Below are 23130 nucleotides of genomic sequence, written 5' to 3' on the forward strand. Positions count from 1 at the left end.
TGGGAGGAGCCTGCGGCAGCGCCGCATGCTGTCCGCTCGCCTTCCCTGATGTCCTTGGTCTGGAGCTGCGCTTCCGGGACTGCGGTGACGCAGCGCCGTCCTCGGACCAACTGGAGCTCAATGGCACCAGATTTCCATCTGGCCCCCACATCAGGTCTCTGCGCTTACCGGAGGAATAACGCAGCGTCTCTTCCTCCATCGCGCGGAGGACCTCCCACGTTGCCTCGTCAAAATTGTCCAATTTTTTTGCGGAGAAACTTCTGCTGGCGTCCTACTGTCATGACTGGGTTCTTGGGTTTTGCTTCTCCGGAAGGCAAAGGAAAATTGGCGCGGGCAAGGCGTGAATTTAAATACATGATGTATTTTGACACTAATAAACTACAAAAAAAGGAAGCAAACAAAAGGCGCTCACAGCGGAGGTAACAACTTGACTATGAAAACAAAACTTGCACAATGGCAAAAACTATGAACAATAAAACAAAAACACAAACTGTGGCAATAATAAACAAAAACTTACTTGGTAAAGAACTGTGAACATGACATGAATCAGGGTGATGAAAAAGTGCGAGGACGCCAGGACGAACAACAGAAACAGACAGATTTAAATAGTGACGTGATCAGTGAAAACAGGTGCGTGACTCGAAATGTGAAACAGGTGCGTGACAAGACAGGTGAAAACTAATGGGTGACCAAGGAAACCAAACCAAACAAGGTAGTGCAACCAGGAACTAAAAAGAGTCCAAAAAACAAACACTTGGCCAAAACAAAAACATGAACAGACATGACGCATGACCAAAACAAAAACATGAACAGACATGACACCGGCGTGGTTACAGTGAAGCCAAGTGCGACATACGCCATACTTGCCAACCTTGAGACCTCCAATATCGGGAGGTGGGGGGGGGGGCGTAGTCTTTTATTATACATATAAATAAAATACATACTTGAATTTCAGTGTTCTGCAGGCTATCCAGTAGGTGGCAGTATTGTCCTGTTTAAGAGTGTTACAACATTGCTGTTTACGGCAGACGAATTGCTTTACGGTAGACTAAACGTGACTGCTGTTGTTGTGTGTTGTTACCGCGCTGGGAGGACGTTAATGAAACTGCCTAACAATAAACCCACATAAGAAACCAAGAACTCTCTCTCCTTGTTGTGCACTCTACTCTCTAAAAGCCGTAGATGTTATGACGTCATTGGGCAGGCAAGCTGCTGGGAAAGCGGACGTGAGAACGGCTGTCCCCACTCAGGTCCGCATTGAGCTGGAGGGGGCGTGGCCTCCAGCTCCGGCTGAATACCGGGAGTTTGTCGGGAGAAAATCTCTGCCGGGAGGTTGTCGGGAGAGGCGCTGAATACCGGGATTCTCCCGATAAAAACGGGAGGGTTGGCAAGTATGACATACGCTCATCATATTCTGGTACAGCAAAAAAAGGACGTTCTCCCTGACATTGCACCGTGCCCCCCCAAGGGGGCCTGCCCCACTGTTTGAAAAAGACTGCGTTAGCTGCATTGCCAGCCACTAAAAACGTGCAGATTTTTACAAATTACATTGAAAAACCCCCCCAAAAAACTTTTGTCTTTTTGTGTATCATTAGGATTGTAAACGATAGGCAAAATTCCCCAAAAAGTGCAGTTTCCCTTTAAGTTGGTTCAACTCCACAAATAAAATAAACTGATAACCCAGTTTAAAAACTGACAGTTAAGACTTTAATTAAGAATCACACAAGGTATAAATACATGTTAAATATTACGTTGTGTATGAATGTTTTGTTTTTAACTTGTCGAAATGGATAGTAATTCGATCAAGGCCGCGGCGGAGCTGAAAAGTCGAACTTTCCGCGTGTCCCTGAAGGCCACAGTTCCCGGGATGTCAGCTCTCCCTCCCTTGTCCTCGCGCGGCCGAGGGAGGCTGCTGGGCTCGGGATGACGCCACCTCTCTCGCTCCGCCCCGACGCAAACTCGCTCTTTGCGTTCATTTCATTCCTCCTCTCATTCCGAGCATTCTTTGCATCTCTGTCAGTGAGCGAAGCGATGCGCCTACAACATCTTCCTTGCCGACTCAGAAACACCAGAATAACTTGACACTGTATTGTAAATTCCCAGTAACACCACATGAGCTTAAAAAGTGGATGTTTGATATGAATTATCAATAACGAGGTAAGTTTCCTTGCTAGTTGCAGGCATTCATACTGACTGTAGACTTTTGCTGGCTTCAGTGTACGCCTTCGACAACACTGGGCAGTTTAAACAACGCTGGCCTAGTATTTATTACATGTTTGTTATTTTTCCCACGGCGTAGCAGCGGGCGGTGGAAGAGGTTATATGGCCGTTGTTGCAACAGGCACTTTGGACGCTCCTCTCTCTCGTCGGCCGAGCGGCTAAAATGTTTAACATTTGTTACATTTTTGAGAAGAAGGCTGCTCATACGCCCCTTTTTAAAAGCGCCACGGGTCGGGTGCTCCGTGTCACATACACACCAACACCCTGGGGCATTTGTTTTAACCTCAACGCAAATACACGTCCTGCTCGAAAACAGTTTTTTGGACAAGATGACGATTGTAAGCGTTGCTCTTCTTTCTCTAGTTAGCCCAGCCTGCAGTTGTTGGGGGATTTCTCCGGAGCTTTTTCGGACCACCTCGACGGAAAACACCGGAGAGACTTGTTGCTTCGCCACTTTGGACTTTGAGTGTTTCGGTCGCCATCGAAGTTTGTTGTGAGTATATATTTGTATTTATGTTATATGTTTCTCCGTGTTGTTAGCGTACTCCAACAAGATTAGCCAAAACGCATTTACTGCTACTTCGCGTCTTCTGTTGACCTACAAACTAGTAAATAATATCTGTGAAGGGTATGTTTCTTTGAATGTTTCACGTCCATGGTTTTCATCTTTGCCTGGTGCTCGTTGTTGATCACTAGTGTGTCGGAGGAATATTAGCTTAAATGGACATTTCACTCGTTGAGAAAGTAGTACTCCGCTGTATTTGGAACTAACTCGCATGAAAAAACAACATGCTGGTGCGTTTATTTACCTCTTCACCTTTTTTCTTTGAGGGATTTTTCTCTTTGGGAAGTACCTGTTCAGCTAAAAGTAACCTCTCACAAGTAGGCATTTTCACCAATTATGAAGCTATATCCTCACTTCACCCCATTTGGAAGACATGTTTCCATTCTATTATGAACATTTATGTGTAAGAATAATCTTAGAAAATTTGATTAGCCTCATTCGAAAATATATTTTTTGCAATGAAGTTGGAACACTAGCCTTTTGTAGATGCCAAAATATTTTTCACAAGGGTTGCATACTGAAAGACCAAAGGATGTGAGGACCACTTTGAAATTTGATAAAGGTTTTAAATGTAGAAAAAAACAAATACAAATATTTTACTGTGTTGTACAGTATATTGGATTTAATGTTTTTGGAAAATAATCAAATTGTGCGATTGCGGTTTGATATGCAATCGTTTTTTTGAAAGCCCTCTTCTCATGCATTTTTCAACAAAGACAAGCAACAAATCGATCTACATTACAATAAACAGTATTGGATTTATCATACAGAAATTGTAATTTCTTATAAATAATACAGTGATAAACTTTCTTAATACTCTGACCTGTAATCTTGTCAGTATAGCGCTTTTATTGTGAAGGTTGAAAAGTAGTACTCTGCTGTATTTGGAACTAACTTGCATGAAAAAACAACATGCTGGTGCCTTTATTTACCTCTTCACCTTTTTTCTTAAAGGGATTTTTCCTTTTTTCTTTTTGGGAAGTGCCTGTTCAGCTAAAAGTAACCTCTCACAAGTATGCATTGGCATCAAGTTTGACACTATATACTCACTTCACCCCATTTGGAAAACATGTGCCCATACTATTATAAAATATTATGTGTAAGAATAATCGTACAATATTTCATTAGCCTCTTCCAAAATATATATTTTTTACAATTAACTCTAACCTTTTATAGATGACAAACGTGATGAGGTGGCGACTTGTCCAGGGTGTACCCCGCCTTCCGCTGAGATAGGCTCCAGCGCCCCCGCGACCCGAAGGGAATAAGCGGTAGAAAATGGATGGATGGAAACGTTTTCCACAGGGGTTGCATACTGAAAAATCAAAGTATGTGAGTGCTGCTTTGATATTTTGATATAGGTTTTAAATGTAAAAAACAAAACAAACAAACATATTATACTGTGTTGTACAGTGTATTGGGGCTGAATGTTTTTGGAAAATAATCAAATTGTGCGATTGCTGTTTAATATGCAATACATTTTTTTGAAAGCCCTCTTATCATGCATTTTTCAACAGACAAGCAATAAATCGATCTGTATTACAATAAACAATATTAGATTTATCATACAGAATTTTAATTTTTTTTTTAATGAATAATACACTTATAAATGTTTTTAATACTTTGACCTACTTTTATTGTGAAGGTCGTAAAGTGTGTTGTTTGTCTTTGAGCTTTTGCTCGATTGCTGTAATCAGAGGTGGTAAAAAATTATAAACTCTTCGATCCATTACGATTGGGACTCTGACTTTGAATCTATGGACAAACGTCCGAATAACGATTATTTATTTATGTTAATTCAAGTACCGGTAATACTGAGAGGGAGGAGGAGAGGACAAGGTATGCTAACCGTGGCCCTAAACTACTTGGAATATGAAGCAGTAAAACAAGAAAAAAATTGATGCTTTGCACACTTCAACAGAAATCTAACAAAGAGTCAAAGCTAATAAAAAGAAATGAGCAATTAGCAACTAATAAATCATGAAAGAAAATAATTTCCACACAGTGCAACAACGCTGTCAGTCACAAATATTGTATGAATGGGTAGATAATAGATATGACACACCTCTTTGATCTGCATGTTTACCGCTACCGGGGACAAAGTGTCTGGGCATTTCGTAGTTTTAGACGGCAGTGTGGGACCGTCAGACAAAGCTTCATGTTATTAAAGTGACTCTTGAAATCATGGCTGTCTTCCTGACGCCATGTTAAGATTTCCCAAAGTCAGCACAACTAAAGTTAAATAAGCCCATTAGAAGGACATTAGGACTTGTGGTAGCTCTGGAGGGAACGCAACCTACTTTTTGACTGCAGGAAAAAACACAGTGTTTTAATGGCACCTAAATTGATTATGGCAATTGTACATATTCTCTGCTCAGAACACTGCCACCTTCTTCATGCGGAAGAGGATCAAATGAACAGAAAAAACACAAGTCCATCTATTTGCACAAAACAGTTATTAACATTATTTCCAGGGAACATTCTGAACTTGGCATAACCCCAAACATGTCACATTATGAATCCGCTCACTGGCAGGACAGAAAAAAATGTTGGGGGATAGAAATGGATGCATTGTTTTCAGTTAATGCAATCGGGCAACCTGTTGGACCAAAGCCTGCATGACATTTGTGCAAGAATAGGTAATTGTCTTTGTTTGTCCATAATAGCAATTAGGTACCCTTCAGACACCTTCTCCTTTATGTGTAGTTTAAGGTAGGACAGTTGCATTAGTTCGAGCTTGATTACAATCATATACTGTACATGCTTAAGGAAAACTTAAAAACGTGGAAAAAATATGTTAACAGTAGTATTGACGCCTGTATTAAACATGCTGGTATCTTTATTGTAGTATATGTGGTTAGTTAGTATTAGTACCTTGGTTGCTGTTAGACTTTCAATTTATGGTTATGTAATATTGTGCATACTGTTTTGTATGGTGTTTAGACTTAGGCTATGTTTACATTCTGTCAACATTTTCCTGGTTTATCAGCGTTACTAACGTAAATACATATTCAGTAAATGAATTATATATATATATACCTACTCAGTGGCCTAGTGGTTAGAGTGTCCGCCCTGAGATCGGTAGGTTGTGAGCTCAAACCCGACCGAGTCATACCAAAGACTATAAAAATGGGACCCATTACCTCCCTGCTTGGCACTCAGCATCAAGGGTTGGAATTGGGGGTTAAATCACCAAAAATGATTCCCGAGCGCGGCACCGCTGCTGCCCACTGCTCCCCACTGCTCCCCTCACCTCCCAGGGGGTGAACAAGGGGATGGGTCAAATGCAGAGGACACATTTTACCACACCGAGTGTGTGTGTGACAATCATTGGTACTTTACTTTATATATATATATATATATATATATATATATATATATATATATATATATATATATATATATATATATATATATATATATGTATATATATATATATATATATATATATATATATATATATATATATATATATATATATATATATATATATATATATATATATATATATATATATATATATATATATATATATATATATAGTTGAGGATATATTTTTTTTAGCCACATACTTTATTATTTAGTTTTATATGCTTTGGTTAAATTGACACCTTATCACATAACATGTATGGTGGGTCTGATTTCTTGCCTGTTTCAGGGGTTATCTGAATAACTGAACATACATTTAGTTTTCATTAATTTCTTGGAATTATTCGGTCAGCTGTTAAAAATCTATAGCAGTTTTCTCAAGTTTAAATTGTCCATGTCATCAATAAATTCTTTACGGGAATGTCCCATACTCCCAGCATTTTTGTGTTAGTTTTAATACCAAGTGATATTCCTTGTACTCCTAATATGTTCCAGGTTTTCCTTGAAATAACAGTACAAAAGTGTTTATTGTTATGACAATTAAAAACGACAGAAAACTGCAAGATAATCTGGACACAGAGTAACTAATTTTGTACTATAGATGCGATATGTTGCAGGCTAGTAGGATCATATCACATGGTCAAAGCACATTTAAAAAGAGGACACTCCCGCAGGCTTCCAGACTGTTTGTGCCCTGAGGTAAACTCTAGTCTAGAAAGGGAATTTTAAAGTGTGCGCTGCTGCTCAGCAGTTTGAGTAGGGCCCACTGAGGCTAGCTGTGAGTGCCACCAAAAAGGAAAAGCTGGCTCAAAGCCACTGACGTCATCTAAGAAAATCAGTTTCATACTGCAGCCATAAATGGTCGGCCGGAGGCACTTTGGTTCTGTCAGACCTTGTTAGTTAATGTAAACATTTTTTTTATTTTTTAAATCATGCATGTTCAAAGTCAGACTGTTTTAGCATCAGTCTGTTGGACTTCCATTCACACAGTGTCATATTTCAGTTTTTCAGTCCAAAAATTATCACCACATGAAAATCAAATTTGTCTTAACTGCAATCTCATCTAAAAGTTGATCAAAAGACCGTAATGAAAAAAACACTGTACCTGTATAGTCTGTGAATCATCAGATGACTCACCTTCAGACACACATCTTTGAAGTGTAAACAATCTGTGTTCTTAACCGCAAAGAAAACAGGACATCTTTGCAACTTCCTTTTCCTTATTCAGGCAATTGTGATCACGGTTCTCGGCTCGGTCACTTCATTAACTGAAAGTGTATGATTAGTGGCTTTTATTGAAATATATCCTCCTACCATTGCTGGTTCCAAATGTCTACTTCATCATTGGTTGCTGTATTGTAATCAGAACTGATGAAGATAAAGCTATCTGTCCCATTTGTGCTCTCTGGGTTCAGAGGAGGCACAGAAATACTAATATGCAAAATGTACATTGTAAATTAGGTTAGAATTCTATTTGTTTGCTATACAAACTTAGCTCTTTTAAGTATTTGGGGTTTTTGCATTTCTATTGTGAGAAGTTGTAAGAGTACAACAATATTGATCCATACTGTACTATTCTGTATCCATGATATATATTTATGTAAGGTATACATTTCGACACCTCACTTTACAACAGTGCAGTATGGTTTGTTTTTGTAGCATACAGCTCAATATGCTGTTCCCAATGGATTCATCACTAACCTTCTGTATTGACGCTGGTATGTAGACTTAGACTTAGACTTAGACTTTCTTTTTGTTGTCATTCAAATTTGAACTTTACAGTACAGATAAGAACGAAATTTAGTTACATTAGCTCATGGTAGTGCAGGATAAAAAAGCAATAAGGTGCATATATAAATAAATAAATAGTTTACTGTACAGATAAATATATTGCACTTTTTCATATGCATCCACGTTTATGGATGTATGTTATATTGTCTTTTTTATTCCAGCGAGTTAATCCATTTGGGGGGAGTTGAGGGGATAATTATGATGCGTTCAAGAGTCTTACGACCTGAGGGAAGAAGCTGTTACAGAACCTGGAGGTTCTGCTTCGGAGGCTGCAGAACCTCTTTCTAGAGTCCAGCAGTGAAAACAGTCCTTGGTTCGGATGGGAGGAGTCTTTGCAGATTTTCTGAGCCCTGGTCAGGCAGCGGCTTTTTGCGATCTCCTGGATAGGAGGAAGAGGAGTCCTGATTATCTTTTCCGCCGTCCTCACCACTCTCTGGAGAGACTTCCGGTCTGGGGCACTGCAGGCTCCAGTCCAGACAGAGATGCTGTTGGTCAGCAGGCTCTCTATTGTGCCTCTCTAGAATGTGGTGAGAATGGGGGGAGGGAGCTGTGCTCTTTTCATCCGACGCAAAAAATGCATGCGCTGCTGAGCTCTTTTTACAAGAGCTCCGGTGTGTAGGGACCAGGTTATATTGTCAGTTGTCTGCACCCCCAGGAATTTGGTGCTGCTTCCCATCTCCAACGCTGTGCCGTTGATGAAGAGTGGAGCGTGGCTGGATTGGTGCTTCCTGAAGTCAACGGTGATCTCCTTGGTCTTGTCGACATTCAGGACCAGGTTGTTGGTTCTGCACCAGTCAACCAGATGTTTCACCTCTTCCCTGTAGTCCATGTCGTTGTTGTCACGGATGAGGCCCACTACTGTCGTGTCGTCAGCATACTTCACAATGTGGTTAGTAGTGGACCTGGCGCAGCAGTCATGGGTCATCAACGTGAACAGCAGCGGACTCAGGACGCAGCCCTGGGGGGAGCAGGTGCTCAAGGAGATAGCACTGGAGGTGTTGTTGCCCACTCTCACAGACTGGGGTCTGTCTGTGAGGAAGTCAAGCAGCCAGTTGCACAGGGGGGTACTGAATCCAAGTGGGGTCAGTTTGCTCACCAAGTGCTGCGGGATGATGGTGTTGAATGCTGAGCTGAAGTCCAGAAACAACATCCGCACGTGTGTCCTTTCCTTCCAGATGTTCTAAGCTCAGGTGGAGTGGAGAGGAGATGGCGTCCTCTGTGGAGCAGTTAGGGCGATAAGCAAACTGGTAAGGGTCGAATGTGGGGGGAAGTCTGGAGACAATATATTCCTTTACCAGCCTCTCGAAGCACTTCATTATGATGGGGGTGAGTGCAACGGGGCGGTAATCATTGAGGGAGGAGATTGTGGGTTTTTTAGGCACTGGAATGATTGTGGCCATCTTAAAACATGATGGTACCACAGCCTGGGTAAGCGAGATGTTGAAGATGTCTGTGAGAACCCCAGCCAGCTGGTCTGCACATCCCTTAAGCACCTTGCCCGTAATGTCATCAGGTCCCGGTGCTTTCCGGGGGTTCACTCTCCTCAGGGTTTTCCGGACATCCGCTATGTCCAGGTTGAGCGGCTGCTCATCAGGGCGAGGGTGGTGTTAAGTGCCTCAAACCTTGAAAAGTAGTTGTTAAGGTCATTTAGGAAGCTGATACTGTTGTCACAGGGACGGGGGGCAGCTTTATAGTCCGTGATGACCTGTATGCCCTGCCACATTCGTCTAGTGTTTGTGGGGTTCTCGAAGAAGTCCTGCACTTTCTGACCGTGAGCACGCTTTGCAACCTTAATGCCACGGTTCAGGTTAGCTCTGGCTGTTTTTAATGCTACCATGTCGCCAGAGTTAAAAGCCTTGTTCCGAGCCTTCAGCCTTGCACGCACCTCACTGTTCATCCAGGGTTTCTCGTTGGCCCGTGTGGGGATGTTCTTGATCACACTGACATCCTCCATGCACTTCTGAATGTATGCGGACACAGACTCTGCATACTCCTCCACACGTGTGTGATGATTTTCGGTGTTGTAAGAGTTGAATAGGAAAATAACAAGCAGTTCTACTCTGAAAGACATTGTGGATTACAATAGAGGAATTTATACCATTTGTGTTGTTTGTTTACAAATACTGTATGGTGTTGTATATTTTGTATTGTGAGCAAGGAAACGCAAGTCAGAAGTGAACAGAAAACTCCACAAAATAGACTTCAAAAATTGCGTTTCTCTGAGAGTTTCAGTATATTTTCTGAGGGGAGGCTTGTTGTGCCATACTTTAAAATAATTTTAGATAAATAAAGGAACTTGATTTCCATAGCCAAATTTTGCACAAATTGACTATGATTAGTAGAAAATTAACATACTAACTAAATATATTTTTTTATTTAATTAACTGCTGTAAACACTGTAAAAACAGTGACAAACATTTTTTTTCCCTATCAAATACATTTTTGAAAAACATTTACAATGTGTCCGCCATATTTGTGGAAGCAAGGCCGTCTCTCTCTTTTCGCAGATCACGCGCTGTGCATAGGAACCCGTTTTGCGTGAAGAAAACATTGAACATAAGTCGCTGATGAAAATAAAAATTGCGTGGTATCGTGAATGTTTTTATTTTGATTCGTGGCTGTCAACGACCACGTGTGTAACACAAGTGGATTTGTGTAAATTTTTGTAAACGTTGAACATAAGTCGCTGATGTAAACAATAATGGAATGAAAATTGCATGGCGTTTTATATATTCGTTTATACACAACTTTACTAAAGTTTATTACAAGTTAGGTTATACGCTATATGATACAGTCTATTTTAATTGATTGACATTTGATTATTTGTATATCATATACTTGTGTGTGTGTGTGTGTATATGTATGCATATATATATATATATATATATATATATATATATATATATATATATATATATATATATATATATATATATATATATATATATATATATATACATACATATATACTTATATATATATATATATATACTTATATATATATATATATATATATATATATATATATATATATATATATATATATATATGTATATATATATATATATATATATTTATATATATATATATATATATATATATGTATGTGTGGGAAAAAAATCACAGGACTATTTCATCTCTACAGGCCTGTTTCATGAGGGGTTTACCTCAATCCTCAGGAGATTTTAAAATCTCCTGAGGATTGAGGTAAACCCCTCATGAAACAGGCCTGTAGAGATGAAATAGTCTTGTGATTTTTTCCCACACATACATATTACGCTCTACCACGGTATCGAGCACTATTTTTTGGATAATCTAATTAAGACACACATATATATATATATATATATATATATATATATATATATATATATATATATATATATATATATATATATATATATATATATATAAGTAAGCGGAGGAGACCCTGCCCCAAGTGGAGGAGTTCAAGTACCTTGGAGTCTTGTTCACGAGTGAGGGAAGAGTGGATCGTGAGATCGACAGGCGGATCGGTGCGGCGCCTTCAGTAATGCGGACGCTGTATCGATTCGTTGTGGTGAAGAAGGAGCTGAGCCGGAAGGCAAAGCTCTCAATTTACCGGTCGATCTACGTTCCCATCCTCACCTATGGTCATGAGCTTTGGGTTATGACCGAAAGGACAAGATCACGGGTACAAGCGGCCGAAATGAGTTTCCTCCGCCGGGTGGCGGGGCTCTCCCTTAGAGATAGGGTGAGAAGCTCTGCCATCCGGGGGGAGCTCAAAGTAAAGCCGATGCTTCTCCACATCGAGAGGAGCCAGTTGAGGTGGTTCGGGCATCTGGTCAGGATGCCACCCGAACGCCTCCCTAGGGAGGTGTTTAGGGCACGTCCGACCGGTAGGAGGCCACGGGGAAGACCCAGGACACGTTGGGAAGACTATGCCTCCCGGCTGGCCTAGGAACGCCTCGGGATCCCCCGGGAAGAGCTGGACGAAGTGGCTGGGTAGAGGGAAGTCTGGGTTTCCCTGCTTAGGCTGCTGCCCCCGCGACCCGACCTCGGATGGATATATATATATATATATATATATATATATATATATATATATATATATATATATATATATATATGTATATATATGTATATATATATATATATATATATATATATATATATATATATATATATATATATATATATATATATATATACATATATATATATGTATATGTATATATATATATATACATATATATGTATATATATATATATACATATACATATATATATATATATATATATATATATATATATATATATATATATATATATATACATATATATATATATATATATATATACATATATATATATATATATATATATATATATATATATATATATATATATACTTATATATATGCTTCGAAAAAAAATAATGTTTGCCTTGGTGCCCTTCCAACTTGCCTTGGTGCCCTAAAATATGAGCCCTCCTTTAAGGCAACACTTGCTTTGACCTTAAAATGTTAAAATTCGAGGCCTGGAATATCACTCCTATTTTCTTCTACAGACACCATCGAAAATAAACAGAATAGATATTAAGTTACATCTGGACACTCTCAAATTGATACAGAGCCCCATCAAAAAAATCTGCATTTACCAGCATGTGTCTCACTGCATGTCACATGTCAATGTCCATGATTAGACGAAAATAATATTTAATCCTACCTTATTTTGTGTTTCCTTAAATCAAGTAATAACGTTGCAATGGCGCTGTCTTTTTCATCTGAGTTTAGCGGCTAATCAAACGTTTTATTGGTGCGTGCTGACAAAACTGTCCCAGGTAAAATGTTGTGGACAAATAAACATGGAAATATTTATTTTATAGACATCGCAGCAGGTGGAAGGGCATGCAACAAGAAGGAATGACACACGAGGCTGCACCTTACAATCTCTGTACAGCAAATAGGGAAGAGTCGGGCCGACAGCATATATTCGAAATGCCCACATCCATCAATCTGTGATGTCACCTATTGTCCACTGTTAAAAAAAACTTACCCTGAAAAACACAACTTTCAGAGGCATCCAAAACGGCATGCAAGCTCATGCCCAAATAGATTAACCTTATGATTTGACGTTTTGGTATTGTTTTACAACAATATGCAGCATTATAACAACATTAAAATATTTCTATTCTATTCTATTGTATTCTATTTATAAGTCAGAAAAGAGGAAAGACTTCATGGGTCCCATTTAAGTATGATATGTTGTAGTTAGCAGTGTAAAAAAAAAAAAAAGAGTAAAATGTATGGGCACAATAAAGGCTGTCGACAAGGAAATGCAAATGGTCACCCTCAAACTCATCACAGTGATTTGTTTTTTCATGCCCGTCCGCACGCGTCCTGAATGAGCCTGTGGCCAGCGCTCGGCCTGCTCTGCTCTCATAACTGTCACAAGATCCTCTATCTGACGGACCTTTATTTACAGCTTTAATTTCCTGAGCTTTATGTGTTCCGCTCGCGCTCCACACCACTGAGGTGTAGGCACACACTGTCTGGAATGTGCTGCATATTTTTGATAGGCAAATATCCTCTGAGCTCTGGTTTTATTTGATATTTTAGAGGTACATTTATTTTTATATGCATTTTGTTATTACAAGAAACAGATGGCATTTTGGGGTCTTTAAAATTGTAGTCAAATGTCCCCGTGTATGATTGTGGAGGACCTTTTGAATGCCTGTGATCTTTTGTGGACTGCTCAAGTGCCGATGTTGTCCGGGCCATGTTGTTGCTACGTAGTTCTCATTTTGAGGCGGGTAGAGCTGGGCTGATTTGACACAACTGTAAATCAATCCTACTCCCTGGCAAACAAAGATTGATACCACAGTAGCCTGATGGTAGGTGGTGGGGTCCAAGCGTCAGGTTTGCGTGAGATAACATAAGACACATTCACACTTTTTAGGAGGAAGAAAATAAACTCAAAACGATTTCCTGTAAAAGGGAGAAGCCTGCCAATATTGGACACTCCTTGATGGTATTGTAAATATGTTTTTTTCAAAACTCAAACGTCTTGATTTTCATAAGATTTCAAGCTTATTCTTTATTTTTAATACACATGTGGATGAAATTGCTTTTACCCTTATGCCAAAAAAGGAAAAAAAAACCCACAAGAAACAATGAAACTGACATAAGTGATAAAAAATATGAAATGTCAGACATGACATTTTAATTTAAATTTTAGTCAAAGATATATATATATATATATATATATATATATATATATATATATATATATATATATATATATATATATGAATGTATATATATGAATTTATATATATATACATACACATATATTAGGGGTGTAACGGTACCCCAAAATTTTGGTTTGGTACGTACCTCGGTTCAGAGGTCACAATTCGGTTCATTTTCGGTACAGTAAGAAAACAACAAAATATACATTTTTTGGCTATTTATTTACCAAATGTGTAAACAATAGCTTTATCCTTTTAACATTGGGAACACTATAATAATTCTGCCCATGTTAATCAACATTAAACTGCCTCAAGTTGTTGCTCAGATTAAATAAAATGACAAAACTTTTCTTCTACATATAAAAAGTGCAACATTAAACAGTTTCAAGTCAACTCATAATGCTTAATTTATTACAGCATTTGGGAAGCCTGTAGTTGATTTTTATTATGTAAATGTTATATTTTTATCAAATGTGATAGCAGGGACCCTGCCATTCAAAACTAGGCTACTCCATTACTAATGATTAATGTAACTATAGCTGAAAAAAATAGTACAATAGCAATAAGAGAGACTACACACACACACACACACACACACACACACACACACACACACACACACACACACACACACACACACACACACACACACACACACACACACACACACGCACATGCACACACACTGCAAAATGAGCTAACGTTACGCTAAAAGCTAATTAGCCTTCACCTCAAGCCAGGACTGCGAGCGAGCTTAGCTGCAGCTTAAGTTTCTAGAACGTCAACAGGCTCATAGTGATGTTACTAGTAGTTGACTGGGAGGTGTTTATTTTAATTTGGGGAGAGTACGCTGCCTGATGCTCACCTGCTAAACACCTATCTGCTCGACGCTGAAGCACTGACTACATGCGCTCTGAATACGCTGTGCTGATTGGCTGTTACCGCTTTGAATACGCACTGCTGATTGGCTGTTACCGCTTTTTGTGTAACCAATCAGATGGTTGTGTGGGTGGGACAATGCTGGTTGCTGAGACAAAGGCAGAAGAAGCAAAGCAGCTTGTTAAGACTTAGGCTTAGAAACTCGTTCGGTACACCCCCGTACCGAACCGAAACCCCCGTACCGAAACGGTTGAAACTTTTCTAAATAAAGGGGACCACAAAAATGGCATTATTGGCTTTATTCTAACAACAAATGTTACGGTACATTAAACATATGTTTCTTATTGCAATTTTGTCCTTAAATAAAATAGTGAACATACGAGACAACTTTTCTTTTATTAGTAGGTAGTCAAACAAAGGCACCTAATTTAGCTGCTGACATATGCAGTAACATATTGTGTCATTTTTCATTCTATTATTTTGTCCAAATTATTAAGGACAAGTGGTAGAAAATTAATAATCTACTTGTTCATTTACTGTTAATATCTGCTTACATTCTCTTTTAATATGTTCTATCTGCATTTCTGTTCAAATGTAATAAACACGTATTCTTCTGTTGTTTGGATGCTTTCGATCCGATACCAAGTAGTTACAGGATCATACAATGGTCATAATTTAAGTCCTTATGTGTCCAGGGACGTATTTCCTGAGTTTATAAACATAATATAAATAAGAAAAAAACAAAAAAAGATTTTGTGATGCTAAAAAATATTGATGTAATCATAGTAGTATCAACTAGATACGCTCCTGTACTTGGTACCATTACAGTGGAAGTCAGGTGTAGATCCACCCATGGCGGTTTTTTACATTGTGACGCCGGTGAGCTATGGTGTGTAGCAGAGGTGTGGACTCGAGTCACATGACTTGGACTCGAGTCAGACTCGAGTCATGAATTTGATGACTTTAGACTCGACTTGACAAAATGTAAAGAGACTTGCAACGCGACTTAGACTTTAACATCAATGACTTGTGACTTCACTTGGACTTGAGCCTTTTGACTTGACATGACTTGCTACTTTCTCCAAAACCCAAAGCTTAAAAAGTTATTTGGGAGCGCTCCGTATCTTTCATTTTGTACGTGTCTGTCTGTCTATCAGCGTGTGTGCTGCCTGTCAGCTGGTGTGCTGTCAGTACAACAGCCAATCAAATTAGTTATACGTTGTTTTCATCACACAGCATTCATCCAATCAAATTGCAGGACAACCACCGAACAAGAGTTGTCAAACAATGCGGCAGAGAGAAACAATTATGCCAAAGTTGGTTTCGTTCGGGTATAAAAACTACGACTTGGTCAACAAAAAACGAATTGCGTATGCAAATCACGCAGTTCGAATATTACAGACGGAGACGCAACAACTTCCAACTTCGTTCGACATTTGAAGTTGCCCAAAGAAGGGTAAGTTTTGAATGTAAGATAACGTTTATTGGCTAAGTAACATGACTTTTATTTGCTGCGTAGTTAAATCAGTGAGGCTGTAAACTCACTGCTAACGTTATAACCATAGACATGTTTTAAGGGTACACAGCATCGAGCGCTACTGCCTACTGGCGCAGACGAGACGCGGGGCCGCCATCTTGGAGTGGTGATCCGCTCCACTCAGTGCAATTCATTTGTCAGGAGCAATGAACTGTCAGCGCATTTAATTCATTTTACCTTACTGAATACCACTGATTTTCATGCGGTTTTTTGTCATACGTGTAGCTATGATAACGGACACATGTTTTGGCAAGTTTTATTATTCATAGTTTGCTTAACAGTAATATAATATTCTTATACGCTATAAGTGACCAGACGTCCGAGATCAAAACTGGGAATATAATCCCAGAGAAGGGGGAAAAAACAGTAAGCTATTTTTAAATTGAAGAAACAATATGATTAGGTTATATATACATGCGTATATCCTACATAAACAATGTATGAATACATTAGATATCTATATATCTTAGGGACCTATAGACTGTATCTCTGTTGCTGCAGCAGCAGAGAGTTTATTCTGTCTTGACACTTTGTATTGATATTTTGTATTACATTCTTCCCTTAAATGATCATGTTTACAGTGATTGTTATGTATGTATTTTTTATGTATGTCGCTTTGGATAAAAGCGTCTGCCAAATACTTAAACATATATAAACACCTGAAAGTCTTTATATCAGCTAAAACCACCAATTTGTTTCACTACATTCAGAATAAAACCAAATGCTGTTTTACCCAACAATGTTAGTATTTGAATATTGTTACTTGAAGACTTATTCCTGGTTACAATTATACTGTTAAGAAAGTATTGTCTTATATTTTGCCTAAAATGAGAATGCATCATAATCAGTGGCGGCTGGTGAATTTTGTTTTAGGTGTGGCTGAAAGTTTGTAAACCAAACCCTTGTAGGGGCGTCATCCTCCCCCAGAAGATTTATTTGTGATTTTCACATACAAATATTGAAGATCTTTGCTCCTTCTCAACTCTGTGGTAATATTATTTTCATAAAATACAACCAATAGTATGTTAATGTTTGTTTTTGCAAATGTGTTTATTCTGTAAAGGAATGAGTTAAATGTTTAAAATTGTTTAAACTATTAAAATGACTGTTAATAGTGCTATTATGAATTGCAATGTCAGCACTATTTTTTTTCTTGCAATTTCAAATGCACTTGTTTTAATAAATAAATACAGCGTTTTAAAAGCATACACAATCTGTGTAAAAATATTAGTCTGTGGTTAAAAGGACTTGAAAGGACTCGAAACTCAAAATGCAGGACTTGGGACTCGACTTGAGACTTTCCAGTCTTGACTTTGGACTTGACTCGGGACTTGCCTGTCTTGACTCGAGACTTGAGGGCAAAGACTTGAGACTTACTTGTGACTTGCAAAGCAATGACTTGGTCCCACCTCTGGTAGTGAAGCATGTTTAGATATTGTTCGTCCTGCAGGGATGATGCTTGTAAGAACCTTACATTATTTGTCGCCATGGAGACCAGGATTAGTGATTTAGAAGTAGCTAAAACACCGCTGACTGGGACTGGATGTTAGCTAGCTAGCTAGCCATGTCTTAAAGCACCTCTTCTTGAGGGCGTTTCAGTGTTATAGCTTCACCTTTATCGTTAGTTTTTAAGCCAAAATGCGTCCGTTCTCCCTTTTCTGTCTACACACCTTGTCTGCTTTTAAGTACTCTGTGATTGTGCGTTGCCGAACATGCTCCTCTGCTCGTAAAAACAGCAATGTCACGACGTGATGACGAAACGCCGTCATGCCGTTAAAAAAGGGGTGGTGGGGGCGGGAACCGGTACTTTTTAGAGGCGGTATAGTACCGAATATGATTCATTAGTATCGCGATACTATACTAGTACCGGCATACCGTACAGCCCTAATGTATATATATAAACCTTTTGAAGCGATTACTGCACAACATGCTTCAACATGAACCATCAATGGGTATTTTGGCGCTTGTCATTAGGAAACTGCTCCACCTTGCTTGGGTTCTCTGAGTGCCTTTTCTAGAATGCATGTTTTAGATCTTTCCACACATGTCCAATTTGATTTAAATCAGGGCCCATAGATGACCACCTCAGAGTAGTCTAGTGTTTTGCCCTTAGCCAGTCTTTAAAAGGGACCTGCAGTATGATGATTTCCTTCTTTTCTGACTTATACATGTTACAATGTTAGATCAATCAATCAATCAATGTTTATTTATATAGCCCTAAATCACAAGTGTTTCAAAGGGCTCCACAAGCCACATCCTCGGTACAGAGCCCACATAAGGGCAAGGAAAACTCACCCCAGTGGGACGTCGATGTGAATGACTATGAGAAACCTTGGAGAGGACCGCATATGTGGGTAACCCCCCCCTCTTGGGGAGACCGAAAGCAATGGATGTCGAGTGGGTCCGACATAATATTGTGAAAGTCCAGTCCATAGTGGATCCAACACATCAGCGAAAGTCCAGTCCACAGTGGATCCAACACAACAGTGAGAGTCCAGTCCATAGAGGGGCCAGCAGGAAACCATCCCGAGCGGAGACGAGTCAGCAGCGCAGAAATGTCCCCAACCGATGCACAGGCGAGCGGTCCACACCGGGTCCCGACTCTGGACAGCCAGCACTTCATCCATGGCCACCGGACCTGTGTAACTCCCCCTCTACAAGGGAGAGGGGGGCAGAGGAGAAAATAAAATAAACGGAAGATCAACTGGTCTAAAAGGGGGTCTATTTAAAGGCTAGAGTATACAAATGAGTTTTAAGATGGGACTTAAATGCTTCTACTGAGGTAGCATCTCTAACTGTTACCGGGAGGGCATTCCATAGTACTGGAGCCCGAATAGAAAACGCTCTATAGCCCGCAGACTTTTTTTGGCTCTGGGAATCACTAATAAGCCGGAGTTCTTTGAACGCCGATTTCTTGCCGGGACATATGGTACAATACAATCGGCAAGATAGGATGCAGCTAGACCGTGTAGTATTTTATACGTAAGTAGTAAAACCTTAAAGTTACATCTTAAGTGCACAGGAAGCCAGTGCAGGTGAGCCAGTATAGGCGTGATATGATCAAACTTTCTTGTTCTTGTCAAAAGTCTAGCAGCCGCATTTTGTACCAACTGTAATCTTTTAATGCTAGACATAGGGAGACCCAAAAATAATACGTTACAGTAACCGAGACGAGATATAACGAACGATACTTGTGTTAAACAATGCTAAAGCGGCAAATCATGAGGTTCATTCATTTGGGCATGAGCTTGCATGCATTTTTGGATGCCTTTGAACTCTGTGTTTTGCAGTCTTTTTTTTTAACAGTGGGCCATTTGTGACATCACAGATTGTAGGGCTGAACATGTAATAACATTTTAATCACAATTTAGATTTTGTTTCTCATGATCATAAAAATATTATAATCGAAAAAAACTATTAATGGGCTATGGAACGTGCATGCAAATTCCTGAGCTTGTAACGGTAAAACGGATGAGTGACAGTATGAGTGAAACAAAGACCATGTAACCTAAAAGTTTGGAGTCTCACTAAAGTTGCTACTTTTTACATGAGACAGCACTAGTATGCCTAATCGCTAATAAGTAAACTTAAAGGCCTACTGAAACCCACTACTACCGACCACGCAGTCTGATAGTTTATATATCAATGATGAAATCTTAACATTATAACACATGCCAATACGGCCGGGTTAACTTATAAAGTGACATTTTAAATTTGCCGCTAAACTTCCGGTTCGAAACGCCTCTGAGGATGACGTATGCGCGTGACGTAGCCCGGCGAACACGGGTATGCCTTCCACATTGAAGCCAATACGAAAAAGCTCTGTTTTCATTTCATAATTCCACAGTATTCTGGACATCTGTGTTCGTGAATGTGTTGCAATCATGTTCATTGCATTATGGAGAAGGAAGCTGAGCAAGCAAAGAAGAAAGTTGTCGGTGCGAAATGGACGTATTTTTCGAACGTAGTCAGCAACAACAGTACACAGCCGGCGCTTCTTTGTTTACATTCCCGAAAGATGCAGTCAAGATGGAAGAACTCGGATAACAGAGACTCTAACCAGGAGGACTTTTGACTTCGATACACAGACGCCTGTAGAGAACTGGGACAACACAGACTCTTACCAGGATTACTTTGATTTGGATGACAAAGACGCAGACGTGCTACTGTGAGTATGCAGCTTTGGCTTCTAAACATTTGATCGCTTGACCGTATGTGCGCAACTTTTTTTTGCGTATGTACGTAACTTTTTTAAAATATATAAGCTTTATGAACCTTGGGTTAGGTGAACGGTCTTTTGGGCTGAGTGATTGTGTGTGTTGATCAGGTGTTTGAATTGTATTGGCGTGTTCTATGGAGCTAGGAGCTAGCATAGGAGCTAGGAGCTAGCATAACAAACACGCAGGTGTTTTTATGCAGGATTAATTTGTGGCATATTAAATATAAGCCTGGTTGTGTTGTGGCTAATAGAGTATATATATGTCTTGTGTTTATTTACTGTTGTAGTCATTCCCAGCTGAATATCAGGTACCGTGAGTATGCAGCCTTGGCTGCTAAACATTTGATAGCTTGACCGTATGTGCGCGTCACGTACGTAACTTTTTAAAAATATATAAGCTTTATGAACCTTGGGTTAGGTGAACGGTCTTTTGGGCTGAGTGATTGTGTGTGTTGATCAGGTGTTTGAATTGTATTGGCGTGTTCTATGGAGCTAGGAGCTAGCATAGGAGCTAGGAGCTAGCGTAACAAACACGCAGGTGTTTTTATGCAGGATTAATTTGTGGCATATTAAATATAAGCCTGGTTGTGTTGTGGCTAATAGAGTATATATATGTCTTGTGTTTATTTACTGTTGTAGTCATTCCCAGCTGAATATCAGGTACCGTGAGTATGCAGCCTTGGCTGCTAAACATTTGATAGCTTGACCGTATGTGCGCGTCACGTACGTAACTTTTTAAAAATATATAAGCTTTATGAACCTTGGGTTAGGTGAACGGTCTTTTGGGCTGAGTGATTGTGTGTGTTGATCAGGTGTTTGAATTGTATTGGCGTGTTCTATGGAGCTAGGAGCTAGCAGAGGAGCTAGGAGCTAGCGTAACAAACACGCAGGTGTTTTTATGCAGGATTAATTTGTGGCATATTAAATATAAGCCTGGTTGTGTTGTGGCTAATAGAGTATATATATGTCTTGTGTTTATTTACTGTTGTAGTCATTCCCAGCTGAATATCAGGTCACCCCCAGCTCTCACAGCATCTTCCCTATCTGAATAGCTTCAACTCCCCACTAGTCCTTCACTTGCACTTTACTCATCCACAAATCTTTCATCCTCGCTCAAATTAATGGGGAAATTGTCGCTTTCTCGGTCCGAATCTCTCTCACTTCATGCGGCCATCATTGTAAACAATAGGGAACTTTGCGTATATGTTCAACTGACTACGTCACGCTACTTCCGGTAGGGGCAAGCCTTTTTTTTAATCAGATACCAAAAGTTGCAATCTTTATCGTCGTTGTTCTATACTAAATCCTTTCAGCAAAAATATGGCAATATCGCGAAATGATCAAGTATGACACATAGAATAGATCTGCTATCCCCGTTTAAATAAAAAAAAATCATTTCAGTAGGCCTTTAACAAAATTATTAATTATTATATTTCTGCGTTCACATAACCATGGATGAAATCACAGAATTGGCCAATAAAACGGAAACCGCTGTTAAACGCAGGGATAATTGAAAAACAAGTGAGTGAAATGCTGTCATTGTGAGGAGAATGAACATTTGTTTGGAAAAATAATTAGTCTAGGACTGCTTATTTATCCACAAAACACGTCCTAAAGTAAACAATTTAGAGACAGCCACCAACTACAAAGCTAAAGCTACCAAGAACAATCCATTCTCCCACAACACATCTCATCTGCTTGTGTTTTTGTGAACGACAACACATCATTGAATGGGACAGCAGTCACAACTTGAGAGGCTTTGACTTTTTTTTTTTACACTTCATGTTCAGAACAGCAGCACATCTTTCCTCTTCACAAAAACAGTGCTGTGACTGCACTAACAAAATAAGGTTTTAAAAAAGTACCTTATACATGCATAATGTACTTAAAGCAACCATTGATACATTTACAAATAGATTATGCTTTGACTTAAAATACTAGTCAAAGATGTATTGCACCAATACATGTGAGGATTTTTCCATTTAAAGGGGCTGTTTGCAGCTTCCTCACAGTAACATTTTTTGAACCAAAATAAACAAGAAGACAGCATTGTGGAAGAGGGGTTAGTGCGTCTGCCTCACAATACAAAGGTCCTAGGTTTGATCCTGCGCTCGGGATCTTTCTGTGTGGAGTTTGCACGTTCTCCCCGTTACTGCGTGGGTTCCCTCCGGGCACTCCGGCTTCGTCCCACCTCCAAAGACATGCACTTGGGGATAGGTTGATTGGCAACACTAAATTGGCCCTAGTGTGTGAATGTGAGTGTGAATGTTGTCTGTCTATCTGCGTTGGCCCTGTGATGAAGTGGCGACTTGTCCAGG

General features: G+C 39.4%; 1 protein-coding gene across 6 annotated transcripts in view; it reads left to right on the forward strand.

Moving 5' to 3' along the window:
• Positions 1 to 1914: 1914 nt before the first annotated feature.
• Positions 1915 to 23130, forward strand: part of tead1b (TEA domain family member 1b) — a 183298-nt gene continuing 162082 nt past the window's right edge. For 5 of the 6 annotated variants that reach the window (XM_062028551.1, XM_062028560.1, XM_062028567.1 and 2 more), the window contains exons 1-2: positions 1915 to 2157; positions 2584 to 2713. The gene's annotated coding sequence lies outside the window, so the exon portion shown is untranslated. Of the gene's footprint in view, positions 2158 to 2434; positions 2714 to 23130 lie in introns of those variants that run through there. The other variant, XM_062028542.1, reaches the window with a different exon arrangement.

The sequence above is a fragment of the Entelurus aequoreus genome, linkage group LG02, assembly GCF_033978785.1.
Source record: "Entelurus aequoreus isolate RoL-2023_Sb linkage group LG02, RoL_Eaeq_v1.1, whole genome shotgun sequence".
Lineage (NCBI taxonomy): Eukaryota > Metazoa > Chordata > Actinopteri > Syngnathiformes > Syngnathidae > Entelurus > Entelurus aequoreus.